A 17,952-nucleotide genomic window follows, 5' to 3' on the forward strand; every position below is an offset into this window, starting at 1 on the left:
TTATATTTTCACTTGTCACCTGTAAGATTTTTCACTTGCAATTTTTTTAAATTTTGACATTTATTTTTAAAAGTTTATCTCAAATGATTGAGAACTGTTTAAGTTGGTGAAAAAAGGCAAAAACAAATCGTTGGGAAACTGTGTTTTTTGACTAGATCGATGGTTCAGACTTAGGTACAGACACACATCCTGTTACTTTATTATAAAGTATATATAGCAAAAAATTGCATTTAAATTCATAAATTACTTTGGGTATTTATTTAAAAAGTATAGTTGGTCTCTCCCCCCCCCTTACCCGATATTATTTTAATTGAGTCTTGAGTTAAATATTATTCCGGCCCCCCTTACCCGATATTATTTTAATTGAGTCTTGGGTTAAATTATTGTAACTGGAATTTCAAAGGATACTTCAAATAGAAGCACCTAGGAAACCGTCTTGCCCAACCCTAATACACATAAATTTCATCTCTAGCATATTTGATTTGCGTAACTTAACCCTTAACAGTCGGGCCCCTTGCCGCACATTAATCAGTCGGGGGGGGGGGCGTTCAACGCCCCCCCTCATTATCTCAGTTCCTATTAGAGCTAGAGGGCTAAAAAATTTTGTGCAAGTCCCCTGTGTTATGGTAAATTTCCGACTATAAGTATGTCAAGGTCAATTTCCGCTTCCTTCACCCTTTTATTTAACAACCTTTGTTTTTAGGTCCTTTTTTACTTAAAAATTTCAAACGGCTATAATTTTTTTATTTTTAAAGCTAGAAGAAAATTTTTTTTTGCAGAAAATGTTTATTTTATTTAAATTTTATATTTGAAATATCAAAACATAAGTTTCAGCGGCCGCAGCTGTACTTGGCAGCTGCCAGCCGCCGCAGTCGGCGGTCGGCGGGAAAACGGCGGCGGAAATTTAAGAAATTTTAATACATTATGTAGACATGTAAGAAAAGCTTAAGTTTAAAATTTGAAGTTTCTAAGTCAAAAATTGCGGCCACAGGAGCATTTTAAAGATTTCTGGAGACCTGGAGGATCAGGACCTGCAGGATCATACCTGGAACCTGAAATTGACTTGAACACCTGTATTTAATATAAGGATGTACTACTAGAGGATATTTCAGTATTTTGGTAAGATAAAATGCTTTGTTTAAATCAAAAACAAATTTTTGTTCTTTACCTGGATGACCCTGCCAGGTTTGCTGGCATCCTGTGCCCGCCAGGATGGAGATATTCAAAAAATTCCAACTCTCAGTTATGTGTCATACCCATACTTAAAAAGTCAAGCAGTTTGGGCTCTGTATCTTTCACACACAGAAAATGAGATAGAAAAAACCCCCGACCGTTAAGGGTTAATGTACATCAGAATTTTGTTTTTAATATTCATCATTTATTCGATTTTTCAAGCCTATTTTATTTTCTTTGCGCCCCATTCCCACTAACATCTTATGTTTCTTAAAGAGAAAAAGAATCAAATTATCATCTTAGCATTATTTGAAGTCTTTACATATTGCATCGTAATATAGACAGTTTTCGGCCCATCAAAACTAACAACTGGTTTGAATCATATAATTTTAATTTCGATATTTGTGGGAAATAGTCTGTAATGCAATGTTATACATAAATTTTCATTTGGATTAGAATTGGTTCTTATCCACGTGATATAATCGGTTTTGAAGCTATAATGGGAAAAATGTACTACCATTCCTGAAGATGCTATTGGAAGTTTTATCTTAAAATGACGCATATAAAACAACATACAACATTCTTTTATTTACGCAGCGACTCTTTAACTAGAATATTTCCACTTGTGTGAGTAGGTTTTAACAAAAGCCAATACAACGTCTACAAGTATTTAAAAAATACTTCTTGTCTGTGATAAATCTATTAACTGTGTAAAAAAAAAAAAAAAAAGTGATTGTGGCTCAATTCTTAGCACATCCGCTTGTGGCCGGGAAGGTGTATATTTGGTGCGCGATATAAATAATCTTGGCCAAAAAACAGGCACAACTCACTACCATGCACAGTTAGGACTTCTTAGACAAAGGTCATGCAATCTAAGGGTTGGTTGTCTGATGTCTCGAGTATCGCATCCCATTACACGTGGATGATACTCTGGATTTTCTAGATGATCACCTAAAATCAAAGGAGAATCCCTCCCTTTTGAGTCAATGGTAAAACTGTGCGTAAAATAAAATAACAGGGAGGAAGGGGACATTGGGGTTTTTATAATAACCTTATTTTATTCGTTGTCTAAAAATTTTTTGGAAACTTTTTATTGAATTTTGATTTAGTTCATTAAAAGCAGTTTCCAAATGTTTCAATCACTAATTGTAATTTCCAGAAGGGTAATTTTGTGTATCATCATTGGGGATGTACATCAATTCATTGGTCATGGTCTTATCCCTTTAGATCCGTAGACTAATCATGCATGTTTTAAATTTTGTAGATGTATTTAATTTATGTTTCCTTGGGACATAATTGTTCTTGTTTACTTGTAATTCTTAAGCTACAGTAGATATTCAAAGAATTTATGAAGTTTTTAACGTCATGTTCAGGTATTCATTAACTATGTCATTAACCTGCCTAATCCTGCTAAAATGTATTTTTGTTTATTCTCATAATATTCATATAATTGTTTGGTAGAAGGGAAAACACAGTAAAAACCATTTAAAGAACAGTTTCCAGGACCTATAAAAAGCTACATTGTACAGCAGAACCATATCTGTGCAGCGGTCATTCAGATCCTTCGGTACAGAGAGACAAATACACACAGATTCGTTACTTTTATCCAATGACAATCTTATCTATCATCTATTAGTTTTTTTATTCAGCATCCATTAGTCTAATACCATTTTGTTTTGTAATGGGGCTAACTTTGTAAAATAAACTAGAACTTAAAATATAAAATACTTGTACTTGATATTTAATTTTTTTACTTCATAAAGCACGTGATTAAATGTGAGAATTACATATGTTATGGCCATTGGACATTTTAGAAATCTATATAAACAAGGATAACAACATCCATGAAAGCTTTAAAATCAGAAATCAACAGTGAAACTTGTAATGTCAGAACCTAATAAAAAATGATTTGTAAGTGGAAATAAAATTCCAAATTGCATACAGGATACAGTAAAAGAACATACTTTGATTTTTAGGATTTGATTATTTAGGTACCTTGCTTATAAAGAGTCTTAAAAAAAAACCAATTTAAGTACCTAAAATCTTGGAGATAGATATCTCGATCTCGAGAGGTGAGTAAATTCTTTCTTATTGTCATTGCTTGAGCATGAATTTATTTAATTTTTATTATTTTTAGACCAAAACCTAGGAATGATTATTACAAAAATGAAATAAATAAGACAATTATATCATACAAAAATGTGTTAAAATAAGTTAAAACTCAGTATGTTCTGTGCGGACTTCTTTCTGGTAACGATAATAATAAATGCTTCTTAAATCGTACCTAATTGTTTTATGAAAAGTTTGAAATTGGTAGGACAATTTTAACATTCTAACCGTTACGAATAGAAAAGCTTTGCTTTTAAAAAGCGCATAGTACATTCTCTTGAGAAAAGTCTTTGAAAAGGGCACAGCTACATAATAGCAGTAGATAAACGTTTAGATCTTAAGCTTAGACAGAAACATATATTCTTGTATAGATTTTAAACTAATTAATATAAGCTGTATCAGAACCGGTTCTAAGCCATACTGAAAAATCAAGTTTCTTCTCGTAATATGGCCAGTTTTCTACAAATATTGGAATACAAATCCAAATATCAAAACCAGTTTTTTTTTTTATCACGGACCTTCAGCCCCTCCTGGCTAACAAACCTGGTTTTATTCTTTTAAATTTTCTATTTTTATATACCGTAAAAAGATAATACAATGCGATAAACATCTGAAAACCGTATTCTTCTGACACTGAACGTTTGTTATGTAACTTTTACCATTTGTCCAACAAAATTTTTTTGTGCTTTTCATTAAAGTAATGGACCACAAGCTATTGTAAAACTCTACCCACGGGGTTTGGGGCCCTGTGCCGTCCTTAAATTGGGTCTTTAAATATCAGCCAATATCGATGGAAATATAAACACGTCAAAGTCGCTACAAAAGAGAAAAAAGTAATTTATTAGCAGATGAAAAACGTCCTCCTTACTTTTTAAACTTTTGATCCTAATTTCTAGGTCTACCAAGTTATTTTATTTTCATAAAACATTTCCTGTTTTGATGTAAATAATGTTCTCTTATTACGCAGTTAATAGACATAAAGGAATGTCTAAAGTATGCCTCTTATATAACCCAATTCTACAAGTATATGTCTATCCATGAAAATACAAACTATCTATAATACAAAGTAGAACGATGTTTGTCTGTTTGTTTGTCTGTTTGTTTGTACCAAAGGATCTCCCGGACACCCCAACCCCCCCAAAAAATTAAAAATACCCCCCCGCCAAAAAATTTTTTTGGTTCTTTGTAAAACTAAAATTAAAATAGAGGGATTGACTACCCCCCCCCAAAACAAAAAATTTCCCCCCCACAAAAAAAATTTTGTTTAAAATTTTTCTTTTATATCTAAAATACAAAAAATTGGTTTGATTAAACCTCTTGGGGCAAAGCCCTTAGAGGCTAGCAGCGAAACCGCTAGTAATTACTAAAAGAAATATTTATATTAAACTATATCAATTTGAAGAAGTTTAAAACTATTATAGTAATTTTTAAAAATAATGTTTGAAATTTGAATTATAAATTCTAATATAAACCCCGAACAAACATATTATGCAAATCTGAATTTTCAAAATAGCAGCTTTATTAGTCATTTAGGATGATTTTACAATAAATATGAAATGTAGATGCTTCTTTTGGTTACAAAATTCTACTGTTATTTTTTAATTAATCAGCACCAATAAAGCACAAGATCTCAAAAACAGCATTTGGGGGTAATACTGGTGAACAAATATATTATGCAAATCCAAAACAAAGCAACAAAAAGAAGATTTTTTGGCACTTTTCTCCTCTTTTAAAGATTGATTATGATAAAACAATATTTTTTAAAGGGATTTATGCATTAATTATTATGAAATATAGTATAAGGTAGAAATTAATGTTTTTTCTAAATAAGAAATGATTGAAAAAAATAAATTCGATCCCTATCACTTTAGAACACAGCTGCTGACCCCCAGTCTTATGGATGAACCTAAATACATGTTAAAGATAAAAATTACCCTGAAAATTATACAAAAATGTTTTTTTATGTGTTAAAAAAATTCATTTTAAAATCTTGACTTGAGGATGATGACCTTTCAGATGCTCCTATAGGTGGTGATGGTGAGCCAAAAGTTATCTAAGTACATGCCCATTACAACAACTTGTCTATTAACCTATGTACCATTTTTTGTAGTCATAGCAGCCTCCAATGGAGCCTTCCGACAAGAAATATAACCATCTTCTAAAAACTACAGTATTCACCTTATGAATTGAAGCAAATAAAATTGCAATTCTTTTCTTTTTTAATAATGCTGGGCTGGAGGATGCTATAACTACAAAAATTGGATCATAGTTTAATATATAAGTTGTCATCATGGACATGCACTTTGATAACATTTGGCTCACCATCACCACCAATAGGGGCATCTTAAAGGTCATCATCCTCAAAATCAAGATTTTAAAATAGATTTTTTCAACACACCAAAAAACATTTTTGTATAATTTTCAGGGTAATTTTTATCTTTAACATGTATTTAGGTTCATCCATAAGACTGGGGGTCAGCAGCTGTCCTCTAAAGTGATAGGGATCGAATTTATTTTTTTCGAACATTTCTTATTTAGAAAAATCATTAATTTCTACCTTATACTATATTTCATAATAATTAATGCATAAATCCCTTAAAAAAATATTATTTTATCATAATCAATCTTTAAAAGAGGAGAAAAGTGCAAAAAAAACCTTTTTTTTTGTTGTTTTGTTTTGGATTTGCATAATATATTTGTTCACCAGTATTACCCCCAAATGCTGTTTTTGAGATCTTGTGCTTTATTAGTGCTGATTAATTAAAAAATAACAGTGGAATTTTGTAAACAAAAGAGGTATCTAAATTTCATATTTATTGTAAAATCATCTTAAATGAATAATAAAGCTGCTATTTTGAAAATTCAGATTTGCATAATATGTTTGTTCGGGGTTTATAAAGTAGTCAGGTTTTTTTGTCTGAAGCTTAAGATCTCAATACCTACTGGACATTTTTTATTTTAGGTAAGCTTCACTTGGTTTTGGATATTTTGTTCTCAGATTCAAATGTTTGGATGGTTTTAAGCTATTTTCATAGCCCCTAGATGCTTTGAAGTCGCTTGTATAGCTTGTGGTAATTTAGAAAAAAAGCTAAAAGTTTTAGGTTTTTTTTATAGCCACTAAACGACAAGTCTAAGTTTAAATTTTATCGTATATTCTATACATTTTGTAAATCAAACAATGACCTAATATAAAGATTTTAAAGATAAATAATCCTTATACTAAAGTAACAGGATGTCTATGTGTTTGTACCGAAGGATCGCGCTAACCACTGAACCGATCGGGTTCTCCTTAACAGGGTAGCTTCTCATTATAAATAACTATTTTGTGGGGGGGTACCACCACCCTCCCAAGAGAAATCGCCCCTAGAAAAAAAATAACCCTCCCGAAAAAGAGACTTGAACGAAACCTAAACCAATTGTTTCTCTAATTAGATATTTTAAATAAAATAAAAAAAATTCAAAGTGCCACTAGAGGCCTCTAGGGGCGTATCCGCTAGTTAAGAATAATTGAGATAAAAACCTAATTTCATGAGTCTTAAACTGTTTTTAAACTATTTTTGAATGGAGGGTCAAAAATATACTAGGACACCTATAGAATCAGACTGCAGAGCCCAAATTTGAATTAAGTCCCCAATATTCAATAAACTTTTTTGGGGGGATTTAAAAATTAATTTTTACTGTTGCTCTGGTCATTTTTACCAGATCAAAAGGTCTTTTTTTACTTCGTGTAATATTGTAACTTAGTGAACAATTTTATATAATTTACTTTATACTGATACAATAAAAAAAACATTACTCTGTTCAATGGAAATAATTTTTTTTCTAAAACAATAAATTTCATTGAAAAATCTGACATAATACAATAAAAAACATAATGCTGAATTTAAACCAATAAGATATCTTCTTTCATTTCAATTCTTTATAATTTCTGAAAGAGTGTTTTCACAAAGTGACTTATTTCAAACGTAGTTAAATAATTTTATTTAATAAAAATGAAAAGAATGTAAACCCTACTCATAAAAGATACATACTTTTTAAAAATATTTTTAAAAATATGTTTGAATAATCTTATTTTATAACATATTTGTATATGTGACAAAAATAAATTTGTTGTATTGCATAAACATTTGTTGTCATCTTAATTTATTTAACCCTTTACAGCCAATTTTTATGTGTTTTAATGTATAATAGACATAAAACATTTTTATGTTAATTCATTGATATATTGTAAAGAAATAATATTTAATTACTATTGATAGATAAAATCAAAAGACCTAACTTTACTGTATACTATCATACAATATTTACGAAGCAAGGCACTCTAAAAGCTGAGTATTTTACCTACAAAGGAAAGAAACATCACGATTCAGTAAAAATTATTTAATCCATAGTAAAAAATAAACTTTAAAATCCTAATAAAAATTGATGTGGGCAATTGTTCTCAAATTTGGCTTTGCAGTATGATTCTACAGGTGTCAAAGTATATTTTTGATATACCTTTCAAAAATAGTTTAAAAACAGTTTAAAGCCATCTTAATTCTATCCTATAATATAAGTGTTTTTCTGCTTTAAGATTAAGATTTCAATAACTACTGTACCGATTGAGTTCTCCTTTTAAGGAAAGCTTCCCATATGTCACGAGATGGCTTTAGGATATTGTATTTGTAGATTTAAGTATTGCACTGGTTTAAGGCTGTTTTTTTTCTATCTTAGAATAGAGTGCCCGTTGAAGCAAACGGCGTAGACACTAGTATAACCCAAAGTAGTAAAGAAAAATTTGACTTAAGGGTTATATTTAAATTTTAAAATTAGATCCATTTTTGTTGTAGTGTAGCTGCAATAGTATTAAGGTAATGAAAACAAGGATGACAACATCCATAAAAGCGAAGCACTGAAACGGTAGAACAAACGGACATTAACACTTTTATAGTGTTAGAACTGAATTAGCAGAATATTAATGCATCAGTACAAACAATATTGTTAGTAAATTTGTTGCAAAACTGCATAAATAGATGATACTGTTTATGGACATACTTACATTTTTGGGACTTGTTTATAGAGATGCTTTGCTTATAACATTGTACCTTGTTGTAATAGGAATCAGTTTTCAAAAAATCAGAATAATCGGATAATTTTAACATACAAAAATTTGTTGTCAAAAAAGATAAAAATCGACATGTTTCAAATGGACGTACGGACATTCTGGTATTGACTATAGAGTTGCTACGCTTTCTAAATTGTATCTAACTACTACAGGAATCATCATGCAAAGTTTGGAATCGATAGGACAATTCTAACCTGTTTATATTAACGAAAAGAGCTAACTCTCTGTGACGGACGGACGGACGTACGTATGGACGGACAGACCCTAATTATAGAAAAGCTTCGCTTTTGAAAATATAAATAATATATATGAAGGTCATGTCTTACATGTAGAATAGAGCGCAAAATATTTTAAAAATTATCGTGCATTACAACCAAAAAGTCAAGATTAAAACAATAAATATTTAATTGCAGTTGGTAAAAAAAGAATAGTTATAAATGTTTATTATAGAGATGTGCTTATAGAATTGTATCTTGTTGATCTGGGAATCATTATTTCAAAAGTCAGATAATTATGTCATACACAATTTTGTTGCCAAAAAGTTAAAAATCCTGGACGTTAAAAATACAGACTTTATTGTAAGGATTATACAGTTGTTATGCTTCCTAAATCGTACCTTACTGTTATAAGAATCACCATGCAAAGTTTGAAATCGTTAGGACATTTCTAACATGTCTCAATTAAGGAAAATATATAACGGTTACAGATGTACAGACGGACGGGCCCTAATTATAGAAAAACTTCGCCTTTTAAAGTTAGCCTGAATTAAACGTATCTTCGTAATTCCAGACAACTGTTCCTAATTCAAATTTTGCTGTTTTATGTGGTATCTCATTCTAGGAGGTCGCTCTCAAGGCGTTGCCTTCTTCTTTTCAAATAAATTACAGCGGCCTCGTTTTTTCGCGCAATTTATTCATTTAAGTGCAGCGTCAACAATTAACATAACTTTAGGCCGCCTGAGTTAAATTAAAACAACACGTGGTAATAGATATATAAAATTTGATCAATATCAGCGGTAACGCCCCTAGAGGCATAAAGAGGCAGTGATGAATAGAGGGGGAGAGGAGTAAGTCGATTCTCCACGTTAAAAAAGTATAAAAAATTCTGGTTTGGTGTATTTTTGTCAGGATTGATTTCTTTTGGGAAAGTTGAGGTACTCTCCACACTTTCCTGGAACTATATCAAGCTTCACTGTAAATAAGAATCAGATCGATTGAGCCCTAAATGATATCATGACCTACAGACAGAGATATAGATATATCCTGTTATTTTATTTAAGGATTGTGTAACTGGGACAAAAATGTCAAAAATAATTGATATATTAATCATTTATGGATATATAAAAGTTGAGGATGGTTTTGCTATACAATCATAAAGGATGATTTAAAAAGGTTTGGGAATACGTACCAGGTAGAATATGATTAAGCACTCTAAGCATCCAGAAAGACAGACATCCTGTTACTTTAGGATACAGGTGAATGGATCGTAAAAATGGGACTAGAAGTTTACTAATAAAAACAGACTGCTCCCAAAAGTCTAAAAAAAATATATATAATTGTAACTAAAAAGTAAGTGGTAAAAAGCAGAAATGAATTAGAGCTGAAAGTTCTTTGTACGACTTTTTAGACGCTGAATTGCAGCTGTTTTAAAAGGATAGTTCTCTTTTTTAATATTTCTATACTTTTTAAAAGCAGCGTCCATCTGTCCTGATAGCTCGTATATTTAATTGAGACTTGTTAGAATTGTCCTATTAATTTTACACTTAGCATGATGATTCCTGTATCGATTAGGGAAACGCGGCAACTCTATAACCATTTGAAAACAAATGTTTTATCTGACATATTTTATTCCATTCACTAGATTTTTGGAAGGTATAAGCAAAGCATCTCTCTAATTTAAAAAGAAACAATGTCCAATATAAGAATCCGGTATCTAAGTAATTTTGGGATAGATTTATAAATAATATTTAACCCTAAAAGAGGACCCTCGGCGAGTGGGGGGGGGGGGGTGGCTTAAATATCCACCATTTCTAACCCATATTTAAGTAACTTTTAGGTTAGGCAGATAACTGAAAATATAGAAGTCCCGACTATAAAAAAGTGATTCCAATTTTTGGAGTGTCCTAGTCTTCAAAGCAGATTTAAAGTTAAAATACGCAATGGCCTAGATAGATATATTTCTAGAAGGTAATTATATTAATGCGTAACAAACAAAGAACAATTATATAAAGTAGTAAATAAAAGTCTTTGTAGCTTAGGATTTCGATAACTACTGAACCAATTGAGTTCTACATTCTATGTAAGCTTTACAAAGCCCCCTGGATAGTTTTAGGTTTTTTTTTAGATAAGTTTTTGGATAGTTTCAGGCTATTTTTCTGCTTTTTTATCACTTCGAATACACAGCTCTTATTCGCTACTAACTTATGAAGTAACGGCACGGCTGGTTTTTTATTAAATGAATAAGTTAGGGTACAATGTTTGGCACTTTCGATATAAGTAAATGATAATAACAAAGCCACAGAATACGATAATACCTTCAGAAAAATCGATAAAAATAGTTTTCATACTAAATTAAGGTTTTTTATATTTTTTTCTAAAATGTCATGACAGAAGATGCAAAATGTCGTCTTAGTTTTTTGAAAGGATTAATCTTCTCTGAAATCTAAATTATCAAAATATTTTTTTTGGTAAATGATTATACGATATATGTCAAACATTTTATCAGAAAGAAATATTTAAAATTGTGAAGTAGAAACCTGAATAATTTTTCTTGTGGAAATAGTTTTCTGCAAATGTTGATAAACATATGTCTGCTAGCATTAAGATGTTTGTACTGCCAATACACGTTGGGTTTTATTTAAAGAATTTCTTTAAAATGTTTTTTTTTTACATTGTATACCAATAACGCAATATTTGCTATCAGAAAACCCCCGACTTAGACTCGCCTACGACCCGATCTTTTAGGATTGCTTTGTAATTTACATTTTTGAAAGTCTTTCAACAGTATACACAGCAAATTCTCTCTTTTTTAACTAACTTTCCGAATAATATACCTAAAGCATTTAAATTGACAAAGACTATGCTTATATTTTTACCATTCAAGTTTATTTAATATTCTAATAAATAGCGCAACCCTCCAAGTTTATGACTACTTTTCATGAACATATGATCTAAAGAATAAGCTCTGACGCAATGTCATATAAGGATATTATAATATTCATTAAAAAAATTGTTATTTTTGCATATATGTTACATTTAATACAGTGTTTTGTGGCTCAAAAGAAAGACAATTAAAAATTATTTCATATTATACAGTTTAAATTACATAAGATAACCTAGAAATAGTAAAAAATTCCCTTTCTTTTTTTGTCGCAAAAGAGAATTCAACAAAGATTTTCATTAAAAAACACCTTAGTGTAAAAATTAAAAAGTTTAAACATGGTCACAAAAAGATTCAATTAGTTTATTAAATGTTTCATTTTCAGCAAATGACGATTAATCTCTATTACAAAGAATAAAGTGTAAAAAGATATTCTCGTTTTAATTTTAAGCAACTTAAAATGCATTTTAATACCTTTTAATGATTTATTTTTTAAAACATCATTTTATAAAATGTTATTGATTTTTAAAGTTATATATTAGAATGTTTTTAAATTTTGTTAACATTTTGTTTTAAATGTAGAAAATTGGTAATTCTAAACATTCAAAAAATGATTTTATTTAATTTTCATCACTTAAAGTGCATGTTTGATGAAATTTTCAACTGATAATTCAAGAAAAATCGTTTAAGTTTTATTATATTTTACTTTGAAATGTTAAAAAAATATATTATTGTCAAAAATGTGGAAGTTATACTTTCCTCAAAAAAAGACCTAAAACATGCAAATTAACACGTGTAATGAGATTTTTTTTCTTTCAGGTTTAATTTAGGGTAATTATTGATATTTTTTGTAAAAAGGATTTTATATAAAAAGTTTTAAAACTCAAGTTATGTAGTGGTTCTAAAAAAGGTTGCGAATTTATGCAATTTTCTTGCAAAAAAAATTTTCTAGGATTTTAAAAATAGCAAAGGGTGTTATTAGACGTACTTACAGATACAATTGCTAAGTCATTTTGGCCAAACACTAAAATAAAGTTTTGACATCTGAGCGTCCAAGCGTGACGGATAAAGAATATACATTGATATATTGATCTTGGATAATATTTTTGTCATCTCAAGGTGCAAACATGTACCTCATTTAATGGTTAGCTCGTTTATGCAGTAGGAGAAGAGAGAAAAGGAAAAAAAGGGGTTGATAAGGGTATCGTCATTTTAGTCAGCTGCAAATATCACTTTATAAGAGTTCATAAAACATTCAATATTTTTAGATATAGTAATTAATGGTATATATTGGTTTTGAGCTGGCAGGGAGGGAACATTAGACTGTGTATATTATAATAGTACCCAACGTTTTATAGCCTTGCTATATTATTTTTTGGTTAAAAAATTTTGGGTACTTTTTAGAATTTGGTTTGTTAGTTCTAAACAATGTCCAGAATTTTCAACCAAAAATTTAAACCTAAAGGTAGTGTAATTTTGTTTATCATAATTGGTGTAATTTATCCCATTGTTTGTCTTATCGCATAATATTCGTGTTTAGAGGTCCAATAACTAAGAATAAAGAATATCTTTAAAATGAATTTTTAATGAAAGGTTTCGTGATTGCAAAAACAAGAAAATTATTATCAATTATGTACATTCTTTTAATAGTAAAAAAAGCTGTTACTTTTTTAAAGTAATAAAGTAGAAAGTAGATTAAAGAGAATTTTTTTACTGTCTAATTTAATTTGCTATGTGATATGCATTAAAACGTTTTGTTTTCATTTAGTCTGTTATGTATTATATTGATTTTATTTGAACTGAAATAACTCTTTTGAATAATGCTATTTGATTTGAGATTTTGTTTGTATGTTTATACATGTGCTAGTAGATGCAATTGATGCAAATTGCAACAGTTCAATATTTGGATAGCAACAAGAAATACGTTTTTATTTTTAAAAGCAAAGTTTTTCTAAAATTAGTGTCGGTCCGTACTTAACGGATAACTTTTATCGTTAATTTAGACATGTTAGAATTGTCCTATCGCTTTTAAACTTTGCATGATGATTCCTGTATAAGTAAGGTACAATTTAGAAAGCGTAGCAATTCTATAATCGTTACCAGAATGTACGTACGTCCATTTTAAACAAGTTTATTTTTCTTTTTTAACAACAGTTTTTTTGTTATATAATCATTTGATTGATCTGATTTTTGAAGTACTGATTTCTGTTACAATAAGGTATAATATTAGAGCTTCGCTTTCGTGGATGTTGTCATCCTTGATTTAATAAAATTTAGAGAAAAGAAACTTTTGACATAAAACCACATCTAAATAGCCTAAAACTTTTCTTAGACCTATGTAAGACTTCCCTAAAAATTGTACATAATCGTTCCAGCTAATCTTAGGATCTTATTATCGGACATATAGTAAAACAGAGAGACATCCTGTTAATTTAGTATATGAGACTTCATAAAACATAGTCACTCATTCGAATACTTTCTGAAAGATGGCTTAAATTAAAAAATGCTATATTGTAGCGACTCTACGTAAATTGAAATTTGTTTCTTTTTCAATATATGTTTATGTGCACACGATTCTAATAAAACAAACAAGGATGACAACATAAAAGCGAAGCTCTGAATTACACGGTTTGACAAACGAACACAAACACTTGTTGAGCGTCAGAACTTCAAAGCAGAATATTGATTGTTAAGTCTATATAAAATTGTATATACATATGGTGAAAAGTTATTAAATGCAGGACGTGATCTCGGAGATGCTTCGCTGATAATATTGTACCTTGTTATTCTATGAATCAATATTACAAAATCAGATGAATAGGATAAAGATATCATACAAAGTATATTGTCAAATTAACATGTTTTAAATGGACTACGGACTTTTGGGTAACGATTATAGAGTCGCAACGCTTACCCAACTGTTACACAAATCACAATACAAAGTTTGAAGTCGATAGGACAATTATAACATGCTTGAATTAACATTGAGAACTAACCGTTAAGTCCGGACGGACTTATCCTAACTTTAGATAAGCTCTACTTTTAAAAATCTATAAACAATTCAGATAACTAATGAAATTTTATGCTTAAAAAATCTTTTTAAAAATTTTGGGTTACAAATTAAAATTGTAAACCAGCAAGTTATCCCTGAAGCCTAAAAAAGACGGATTTCCCAGTCAGGTGATTTTCTACCTGGATTCTGGAAACATGCCAGAAACTAACAAAATACGTATATGGAGCAGGTACTTCTGGAAAACTTTATCAGTTTACCAAGCAATATGAAATAATTAATTATCATAGTGCGTAGTCGAGCACAGAAACCTTCTTCCCCATATTTGAAAATAAGAAGGGGAGGAGATGTTTTCTTTGTTTGTTTGTTTATAACTTTATGTCAGCTTAGGTAATATTGCACCGCATGAATAGAGTACCCTGCAAGCAAAAAAAGCTAACCTACCCCTTTAGATTTTCAATAAACTTCAAAATCGATTTGCGATGTGCGTAAAACTTTCCGGAAATCTTTCCATGTACGAAGCACTCGGGTTAAATGCCGATATTTTGTTTCCGCTTACGTCATAACACAGATAAACATTTCAAATAAGAATAGAAGAATTCAGAGAATCGGTGGAAAAAATATAAGGAGTTTATTTTTTGGTAGTTTTTATTTGCTTGTTAATCCATTTAGAAGTCTACTTCTAAGATCGATTTGCGATGTGCGTAAAACTTTCCGGAAATCTTTTCATGTACGAAGCACTCGGGTTAAATGCCGATATTTTGTTTCCGCTTACGTCATAAAACAGATAAACATTTCAAACAAGAATAGAAGAATTCAGAGAATCGGTGGAAAAAATATAAGGAGTTTATTTTTTGGTAGTTTTTATTTGCTTGTTAATCCATTTAGAAGTCTACTTCTAAGATCAAACCCAACTTAACCTAGCCTAAAATAATCATTAGCGATAATATCAAATTACGTGTGAGTGAAATTAATGGTAAAAAAATTATCATGTCTATTTGTCCTTCAGTAATGCAAAATGCTAGCTGGTTATCCACCTAAATAATTCCGCTTTTTAATCGCTCTGACTTTCTCTTTCTATATTTCTTTCTCATTCCTATTCTATCTCTTTCTACAAATATTTTCTGCTGCGCTCCTACATATATATGTGCTATGTATTCGAAGGAGTAAGGAAAGTAGGAAAATAGCCTAGAACCAAACTTAGATAAATGAAGTAAATAGTCTAAAACTACCCATGGACCCATAAGAAGCTAACATAAAATGAGAACTCAATCGGTTCAGTACTTATTGAAATCTTTAGCTACAGAGAAAAAACTTATTACGCTATATATATTGAGATATTAAATTATACAGTCTCAAAAACCTCAACTTTATTGGATTCTAAAACAAGTTGATTATTATACAAAGTTCAACATAAAGTTACTGAGCTTCTATACTCTTAAAAGAACTATTAAAGGTTAAGGTTATTAAATTACTTCAAATTTCCCTCGTAAATTAAGTTTGATAGACAATGCAAATAAGGAAGTATAAAAGTTCATTTTTCGCCTTTGATAAATATACTATTTTGTAAAGCTGTAGCTTAAGATTTCGCTAACAAATGAACCGCTTGAGTTCACCTATTTAGGTAAGCATTAATAGGTAACAGGGTGGATTTAGGCTATATTTCTGCCCTTCTTTAACCCTTCTAAAGCAAAGCCAATATATGCTGGGGGCTAAGCCGCTAGTAGTTTAAAGTATTAAAACCTTTATATTCGTTTATTAATAATTTTTAAGTTTAAACTAGTTAAAGACGACTTTTGAAAAAGTTTCACTAATATTAAGACTTTTTTATACATTTTTAAAAAAAGGATAGCTTATTCGCGCCAGTAGTTAACTTAGTTAAGTTTTTTGTAGTGGAAATTTTCTTATGAGGGTTGAGGGACACTACCTCAAATAGCTTTATGCCTTCCATGTACCTTCAAGAAGGGCCAGAAAAACAAACATCCTGTTACTTTTTCTAAAGCTCTCTAGAAGCATTTGAGTAAGAATGGATAGAAGGAATCAATCTTACACTTTTAATTTCAGATTCAAGACTTACATGTAATTTTTAATAAAAAAATTTAACAGTACAATGCGTCAATTGAAATAAAATTATTTGAAAATAGACATGGTCTAGACTGGTACAGTTGTATAAAGATTAATTAAAATATACATTGTAGTGTGCATCTGTATTAAAAGCATAATTACAAACCAAATATTATAACTTGGATGTTGCACAAAATTTAATGTACTCTAATAAAGTGAAACTCGCAGCTAGCTAAAATAATCCTATCCACCCCCTACAACCTATCCCCTCCCCTACTACTGAGCTTGATCTTTAAATCATTTTAGTGGTGGTTTAGATCGAGGCGCGCCAAAATTTCAGCCAATCACAGCGCTGCATTTTTGTTGGTCTTTTGTAGAACCGACTAGTTGGTCTTTTGTAGAGTTGGTCTTTTGTAACATCACCATACTTTCAACATTAAAATTAAAAATATGTGTAGTAAGGAGACAAGTGGCAGCTGTCTGCTTACTACGGTAGTGCGCTGCGGGAAGATCAGATCGGTAGATTAAAGGTTCTAATAAACAAAGTCTGAATTGTTGGTGGGTTGTCAAACTCTTTATTACTAACTATTATACACGAAAAGCAGAATGTAAATACAAAAACATAATACATACAAAATCTATAAATAGATGTGATATGAGGTGCGTTGTCTGTTGATAAGGGAGCATCGAACCTTAAATTCCTTCCGGTGAGGGGCTTTAAGGCTAAAGTTGGAGGAGAAGGGAAAGGCTAGGCTGTCACATTACTACCTATGTTTTACTTTTTACTTAAGATGATGGTTTAATTTGACTTAATTCTATTTTCTATTCAAAGCATGCTTAAAAAGACGAGTTATATAAAATCAAACAATTAAAATAATTAGATTTCATTTTCATTCATTTTAATTTAACTGCTCTTTTAACCAAGAGCAAAAAATACATTGATTAGAATTTGTATTTAAAAATCTGCATGACAAGTGCAATGAAAACGTTTTTTAAAATTTTTTAAAAAATGATATTGAATCTAAAGTTTAAACACATATAACAAAGAGACCAGTAGGTTGCGGGTAAATTGCCTAAAGGTGTTTTAAGTTTTAAGGCGTAAAAACAGTAGTAGAACGAAAATATTCTCTAAATATGTGTATTCCTTATTGAATAGAACCTTAGACAAAAAAAATAAGCCTTAAAACTCACATCTTTACGGAATATCCGCAACCTACTGGTCTCTTTGTGACTGAATCCTATTATATAAAGTACTAGCGGCTGCGCCCAAAAGAAGCCTCTAGGGGCATTTAAGGTAGGAGGGGGGAAAGTCGATCTCATCCCATTTTAAATTTGAGCTTCAAAAGAGTAAAACAAGATATTTTTTTTTTTTGGGGGGGGGTGAAGACACCCT

Source organism: Acartia tonsa, chromosome 9 (assembly GCF_053477335.1).
Source record: "Acartia tonsa isolate MP-2025a chromosome 9, ASM5347733v1, whole genome shotgun sequence".
In the NCBI taxonomy this organism is placed as follows: domain Eukaryota; kingdom Metazoa; phylum Arthropoda; class Copepoda; order Calanoida; family Acartiidae; genus Acartia; species Acartia tonsa.